Raw genomic sequence first — 8,025 nt, 5'->3', positions numbered from 1 at the left:
TGGTTTCTCTTACATTATTTCCAATTTTAGGGTTTTTTTCCTCATTATCATAGTCTAGACATTGAAAATCTACTTAGCGTTAGTGCTGAAGCAGAGAGAGAGAGAGAGAGAGAGAGAAGAGAACGAAAGCAAACAGGAGAATCCCAAGTGAGTCGTTTTCCCCCATAAACTGTGTTCCACTTTCAGGTCTGGTTGGTCTCATGTCAGTAGATAATAACCCTTTAAAAATACCATTTATTAACTTGATCTTACACAGAGCCCATGAAGATATTTAACCTTGCATCAAGAGTTTAACAATGAAATTAATAATATCTAATTATTTAAATATAGCAGAGTTGCAAAGCAGGTAGTTCATCTACAAAACTTACTTACTCTTTTGTGCCCAATTGCTGATCTCTGTGTCTCTCTGAGAAGAGTTTGGGACCTCTCCATTTGCAAAGGACTAGGGCATTAGAACTGTAATGACTCGCACTCTTACACCTGTGTTAGAAAAAAATGAATCTGGATGAATGGAACTACTCCCTCTCTATTTCTCTCCCTTCTAATTTGGCTCCATGCACTTTGTAGCACTGGGAAGCTCAAGTACCCACATCTTCCATGTGGGGTATAAACATTAAGTGCTAGAGAAGTTGCTGGAATTGGCAAAAAAATTTTTAAAAAGCTGTTAAGACAGGCAGTAGGGAAACCAGGCTTAGTTCCTGCCTACATTTAGCTCTTGCTCAAAACACTCATCAAGAGCTGGAATCACTGAAAGCTGTAACAAAGCAGAGGAGAGATGGATTTTCTTGGCTTACACGTTCCCCTTTGCAAATCCACAGAGTGCTTTGCGTTCCTCGTAAACCTGTTACCTAAGTGATGTATGAGAGGAGACACTCTTCATAGGTCTCTCTCACGTCCTGTATGACTTGCAAGGGAAGTACTGGTTCTTCCTGTCTTCTGCACTATCTTTTCAGGAAGGTTTGCAGAGTCAATGGCCTGGAAAGATGGCTAGTGTCTTTTTACTGAGCAAAGGGCAGGTTTGTGTGCGGCCCATTATAACATAGTTGACTTCCATCAGCTCAGGATACATGTGGACCATCCACTTGGGCCTCTGTGCGTTGCCCCTTTGGAGCTTGGAGGGGAGAGGGAAGCAATCATACTGCTTTTGCTGTGCTGTGAATAATAGTGTTTTGTCTCTGACCCGGGGGTTTTGTGTCTTCTGCCAGCATCCATGAAACCCTGGCTGGCTGGCTTGATAGCTTCCAAATGGAGTGAAATCTCAGATGCTACCTAGCTCCTGAAAGTGTACACAGCAGTACCAGGGAGTCAAATCCATCAGTGAATCTGGCTCAGTAGGCAGTGCTGGGTGCCTCGGTGCGTTGGATGACAGAGAAGTGACCAAACCAGGAAGGCCAATGTGTGCTGATATTTTCTTACAAGTTTGTCATCAATTTCCAGGAAAAACAGCACAACTATGCAGTGACTCTGCCTTTGTGTTTTCAAGAATCAGCATCCATTTCTTTTAAGGCCTCATCAGCATCAGCCAGTCCTGGAACATAAATGTTGCAGCCACTCTGAAAAGATGCTCATCAGAATGCAGCTCGAACAGCTGATTTTTATGCATAGCCAGGGAAGCGGAGGGAAGGCCTGTCAGGGAATAGGAGAGACTTTTCCAAATATATTATCTTACTGAGTATTTTTGAGAAGTAGAGCAAGAGGGTATTCAATCTCTCCATAACACAGATGAGGAAGGTGAGGCTTTGAAAGTCTGGATAACATGTTTTTGATGTAAGTAGCTAATAAAGCGACCGGCAGGACTTCAAAGAACATTCTCTTTCCCACACAGAAGCAGAAACAGCAAAACACATAAGTAAAATACTGAAGAAGAATTTCATGTAGGAATTTTCATTCCTAACAAGGAATGGGAAAAGACAGTGACAGATAGTAACACATTCTTTACAGGAGTGGTACTAAGAGGGTAAAAACTGGCAAAAAAAAATCTTATTATTTTTAGGTATAAAGAAACGTATATCGTCAGTTGACCTTTGAATAATGCAGGGGTTAGGGGTGCTGACCCCCCCATGCAGTCCAACATCCATGAGTAACCAAAAACTTAACCACTAATAGCCTACTATTGACCAGAAGCCTATAAACAGTCAATTAACACATATTACAAATGTATTGGAAACTACATTCTTACAATAAAGCAAGCTAGAGAAAAGAAAATATTATTAAGAAAATCGCAGAGAAGGGGTGCCTGAGTGGCTTAGTCAGTTGAGCGTCTGACTCTTGGTTTCGGCTCAGGTCATGATCTCATGGGTCATGGGGTTGAGCCTGGGGTTGGGCTCCATGCTCAGCGGGGAGTCTGCTTGAAGACTCTCTCCCTCTGCTCCTCCCCCAACTCATAGGAACAGTCTCTATCAAATAAATAAACCTTTTTTTAAAAAAGATTTTATTCATTTATTTGAGACAGAGAATGAGATAGAGAGAGCATGAGAGGGGGGAGGGTCAGAGGGAGAAGCAGACTCCCCGCTGAGCAGGGAGCCCGACGAGGGACTCGATCCCGGGACTCCAGGATCATGACCTGAGCCGAAGGCAGTTGCCCAACCAACTGAGCCACCCAGGTGCCCCTAAATAAATCTTAATAAAGGGGAAACTTCTAAAAAAATCAAAAAGGAGAGAAAATGTATTTACAGTACTACACTGTATTTATTGAAAAAAAAAATCCACATGTAAGTGGACCTGCACAGTTCAAACCCATGTTATCAGGGGTCAACTGTATATACATAGGACATAAGCAGATTTAGAGCTTATCTAATATATATTATATAAATATATCTAATATATATTATACATAAAACACAGGGAGGTGGATTAGGAAAATGTGTTTTAAAAGCCTCCCTGGGGCTGCAGTGATAATGAACGATAGGTTGATAATACTGCTACGAGACATTAAATGTATGAGTTAAGGGGCAAATTATAAGACATTACATTTCTTCAAATAGCGTCCACAGCCACTCAAAAAAGTAAGTAAATATAAATTTAGTAACATATATGGGCTCAGTATAGTGCAGGACACTTCAATGTTGACGAGAAATGGTATAAGGCATTGTCCTCAAGAAATGCACTTATGTCGTGGAAAAAATATACGTGAAGCATAGTGGCATGCGGAAAAATATTTAACTATGGGGTTTCTGGGTCAAGGTATGTCCTGATTTGTAGCAGGTGATGATTTCCGTGGTGAAATACTTGGATCTTTGCTGATATTCTATACCAACGTGAAGTTCCAGAATGTGGAAATAGGAAGATGCACAGAGGGTTCTGATGATACAGTGGGGTCCAGAATAGCACCCCCAAAACTAAAGAGAATCGGGGGGGGTAGTATGTGGATAAGGCCTTGATTATGTAGGATACCCTTTCAGAATTCACAGATATAATTAACGCATCAACTGTTCACAGTAATGAAAGAGTTAAACGTAGTCTACCATCGCTTTTCTCTTGTTGTATGTATAACTATCTGTTAATTGACTACTTTAACTTTGCCATTTCTGCGTTTCTTTGGGCTTTGATGGCTTTTCACAAACGTGCTTTGTTCCAGGTAGCTTTATTATTATTCTTTGCAAAATATTCACATTACTGTGATGAAGGTACTGTAAGCCCTTCTCTTCTGGTCTCCATGTTTCTATTCTGATCCTTTCACTATGGATCCAGAACTTTATTTTTTTTAACTGAAGTATAATTAACATACAATATTATACTAGTTTCATACAGACAGCATAGAAGAACTTTTTCTTTCAAAACATTCATTTATTTATTTCAGATAGAGAGAGCAGGAGTGGGAGGGGCAGAGGGAGAGAGAGAATCCCAAGCAGACGCCCGGCTGAGCTCACCACCAAGGGATCCCGAACTTAACCGAAACCAAGAGTCAGCTGCTTAGCCAACTACGTCACTCGGGCACTCCAACATAGAACTTTCTAAAGCAACCATGCTTCCTGGTAATCAGGTTTTCATATGTAAAATTTAACCATGCTTATCTCTTAAAAACTCCTCAAAATAAGACCGCATCAAACCTACCATGTGCAAGTGCTAATTTAGATTGAGATAAAAATGCAAAGTTGGTGATAATGCAATTGGTGATTGGTTACTGCCTTCCCTGAGCTGCCACCCTTCTCCAAAGGAGATGGGGCCAGCTTCTCATGATTTGGGAAGAGGGGTGAGGGCGAGACGGTCAGAAGAGGAACTAAGACATCAGGCATGGGATTTTATTCTTGGGCTTAGGAGGTAGGCATTGAAGTGGTTAGCTCAGCATATTCAATAACTGTATAATTTATAGATTTCATTTATTCATTTTACTGATAATCTTTAAAGATCATTTACGAAGTTGCTCAAGAAATTTCATATTTCAGCAAAATGGACGATGAGCAAAATGCACATGGTAAGTGTTCTTGGCACACAAAAGCTCCCTTGGGTATTCTGGATTCCAGAATACCATCAGTAACCCAGGGATCCAATTGGGAAATCGGAGAAAGCGAGAAAGCTGACCTGCCTTTCCCCAGTGGGGATGAATCAGGCACAATTACAGTGGATACTCTGACTCAACTGGAATCATCAAGAAAATATCCTACATCTGTCCACCTAAGGCAAAGACGGGCAAACTCTTATTTTTAAATCATAAGCCAATGATCCATTAAATGATAATTAAAGGATATAAAATTAAAAGCACAATTTTTTTCCCTGTGAGATTACGGAGTTTTGTTTTGTTGAGGGAGAGGGATTTAAACATTTATCTCACACTTTAAAGGGATTAATAATAGTGACACAAAATTTCAGCTGGTTTTAGTAAAAACCTTTTATAAGATTTAGTTCTTATAATAGCTCCTGCTTTCTCTTATTGAAGTAGACATTTCAGTAAAAGTAATATAGTGATTGAATTTGAACATTTGCAACAGATGAATATTTTATTTTATGAGAAAAAGACAGGAAACAATTTATGAACTTAACTATAGGAATGTGCTAAATTTGATTTCTTATATTCAGCTCTGGGGAGGTTAAGAGGCAGGAAGCTTTCACCGGGGTACGGGCTGTTATGCAGATTGAAAATTTTTTCTTTACTCCTACAAGGTCATTCATATTTACTTTCTCGGAGTGGCAGTCGAAATGTTTTGTTGGTCAAGTTTGATGTTTAAAAACACTTAGGAAAATGATGTTCCATTTTGTTTTTTGTTTTTTGTTTTTTTTCAAAAGCTGTGCAAAGCTCTCGGTTTCTCCAGCTGGGGAGATTTCTGGGAAGGCAAATCACTGACATCCAAGTTCTTTCTGGTGGTTTGAATGGCCAGGTGCTCATTTCTTTCAATGTGTTCTCATCTAACGGGGATGCATGGGGGCATGGCTACTGACTTCACTGGGGATGAAAAGCAGAGATCTACACTGAAGATACTATGTGCAAAAAACCAAACCAAACCATGCTGTTCCCACCACACTGTAGAATCCCAGTAAATTACACTTGGATTGTAATAAAGGCAATGAGTTTCCGTGGCAAGTTGCTCATCTTAGTAGGTAGCTAATACGCAGTGTGCATGTTTATTTCAGGGTGTGGATATGATACATTGTACGTAATAGCACATTTTCACTAGAAGAGTCCATCACGGCAGGTTTTCACATATTGCACAAGCCTTGGCACCCAGAAGCATCTAGAAAGAGCTCCTCGTCGTAGTAACATTGGCTCCCTCTTTGTAGATTGCTTTCGAGGGACACCTTAAGTTTGAGAAGTGCCCTCCAATGTATGAGGGTAGGTTTTAGTTGTTAACAACCGGATTTCTGCAATCTGCTTTGGGTATTACCATTTAGGTGGAGCTGGGTGTATCTGCCCTGAGAATCTATCTTGACTACTACCTGTTATAAGGTAGTGTAGATATATGCACCTGGCTAAGAGCATCTAGCTAAGAAATACGGTATCATGAAGCCTGAAAAAACTCTGGAAACCCAGCTTCATTTTAATATCGGCAAATCTGACCGGAGTTGGCCACACTTGTCTTCTGAATTTTCCTGGGACCTTTTCCTGTCAAGATAAATAAGTATATAACTTAATACAACCCTTTGGAAGAGTGTCTTCCCTCAGGATTTATTTCATTTGGAAAATGAGAAGGAAGAAACCGACTATCTCTTACATCCCCATCTCATGCTCAGAGTCTTCTTGCTTAAACCCTATATTGAGCTACTCCTGTTTTTGTGTGAACAAATCCATACACAGCCTAAAGAAAAGTTGCCTTGAAAGATACTGTGGATTTATCTAAAAAAAAAAAACCTGAGACCAAAGACAGTTGATTCTGTTTCTGGGTGAGCCAGAGAGAACACAAAGTTGAATTTAAGGGTTTTTTTTGTTTGTTTGTTTTTTGTTTTTGTTTTTGTTTTGTTTTTTTGGAAGTGGATTGGCTGTCCTAATAGGTCTGCAGTCATATGAATAGAAAGCACACCCAATTTGTTTTGGTAGACCTTGAGATTGAACAACCAATTTGGTATGGCCATTGAGTCAGTGTTGATTTGGTCTGGGCATGAAGACAAGCTTCAACCAGTGCAATTTTCTTCTTTAACTTTTAAATTCACTGTTTGGCACTATTTAGGAAAAGTTTTGATTTCAAGACTATAGAAAGAATCAAAGAAAACATGTTACAGCTTTTCTGAAGGCATCTAAAATAGGAGAGACTAGGCAAAGAATTCCATTTAAAAACGTTTATCTCCACTTTACTGTAATGGGATTTTCCACCCCATATTTATGCATTTCTTTCTCCCATTTCATTCTTAAATAAATCTAGAGACGAGGATAGAAGGAATGTCTCCCATAGTTACATTTGGGCCTAAACAATGAAGTCATTTACTTAAAGGAGGATTACTGGCCGCGTCGCCTGTGCCTGCGCCGCCGGCTGCTCCTCGCCTGTTCTTTCCGGGCCGAAGCCCCGGGGAGCAGAGCGAGTCGTGGGGACCATGTTCCGACGCAAGCTGACGGCCCTCGACTACCACAACCCGGCTGGCTTCAACTGCAAAAATGAAACAGAATTTAAAAACTTTACTGTTTGGTCTACGGCCATACCACCCTGAACGCGCCCGATCTCGTCTGATCTCGGAAGCTAAGCAGGGTCGGGCCTGGTTAGTACTTGGATGGGAGAAACTTTACTGTTTGGCTTGAAGACCAGAAAATCAGACACTACAAGATTGAAGACAGAGGTAATTTAAAAGAAACATCCACAGCAGTGACTGGCCCAAGTTCTTTGAAAAGTATCTCAAAGATGTTAACTGTCCTTTCAAGATTTGAGATAGACAAGAAGCAATTGACTGGCTTCTTGGTTTAGCTGTTACACTTGAATATGGAGATAATGCTGAAAAATACAAGGACTTGGTACCTGACAATACAAAAAATGCTGACAATGCAGCTAAAAATGCAGAGCCACTGATCAACTTGGATGTAAATAATCCTGATTTTAAGGCTGGTGTAATGGCTTTGGCTAACCTTCTTCAGATTCAGCGTCATGATGATTACCTGGTAATGCTTAAGGCAATTCGCATTTTGGTCCAGGAGCGCCTGACCCAGGATGCAGTTGCTAAAGCAAATCAAACGAAAGAGGGCTTGCCTGTTGCTTTAGACAAACATATTCTTGGTTTTGACACAGTCGAGATGCAGTTCTTAATGAAGCTGCTCAAATTCTGCGATTGCTGCATATAGAAGAGCTCAGAGAGCTACAGACAAAAATTCATGAAGCCACAGTAGCTGTTCAGGCAATTATTGCTGACCCAAAGACAGACCACAGACTGGGGAAAGTTGGAAGATGAACATTTTAGGATTTCAGCTTCTCACCTACTTAGTACCATTGGGAACCATGTACGCTCTGGCATGTGTTTGGAAATCAAATGTAACATTTTCAAGGGAAGAATCCTAGAAAATTGACTATGTTCTCGAGATTTACCATCATTGCTTTTTCTTTAATAAAGTTCAGGAAAGTGGATTTTTTTTTTGACTGTTATGTTTATGTATCTATAATGCCGACCCCCACC

At 40.3% G+C, this 8,025-nt stretch overlaps 1 pseudogene; it reads left to right on the top strand.

Moving 5' to 3' along the window:
- Positions 1-6,960: 6,960 nt before the first annotated feature.
- Positions 6,961-7,803, top strand: LOC114218100 (tRNA-splicing ligase complex subunit RTRAF-like; annotated as a pseudogene).
- Positions 7,804-8,025: the final 222 nt, after the last annotated feature.

Source organism: Eumetopias jubatus, unplaced genomic scaffold, assembly GCF_037043125.1.
Source record: "Eumetopias jubatus isolate StellerSeaLion01/CBP00866 unplaced genomic scaffold, mEumJub1_p1.0 scaffold_11, whole genome shotgun sequence".
Classification (NCBI taxonomy): Eukaryota; Metazoa; Chordata; class Mammalia; order Carnivora; family Otariidae; genus Eumetopias; species Eumetopias jubatus.
The sequence above is the reverse complement of the archived record's forward strand: the minus strand, read 5'-3'. Positions and strand labels throughout refer to the sequence as shown.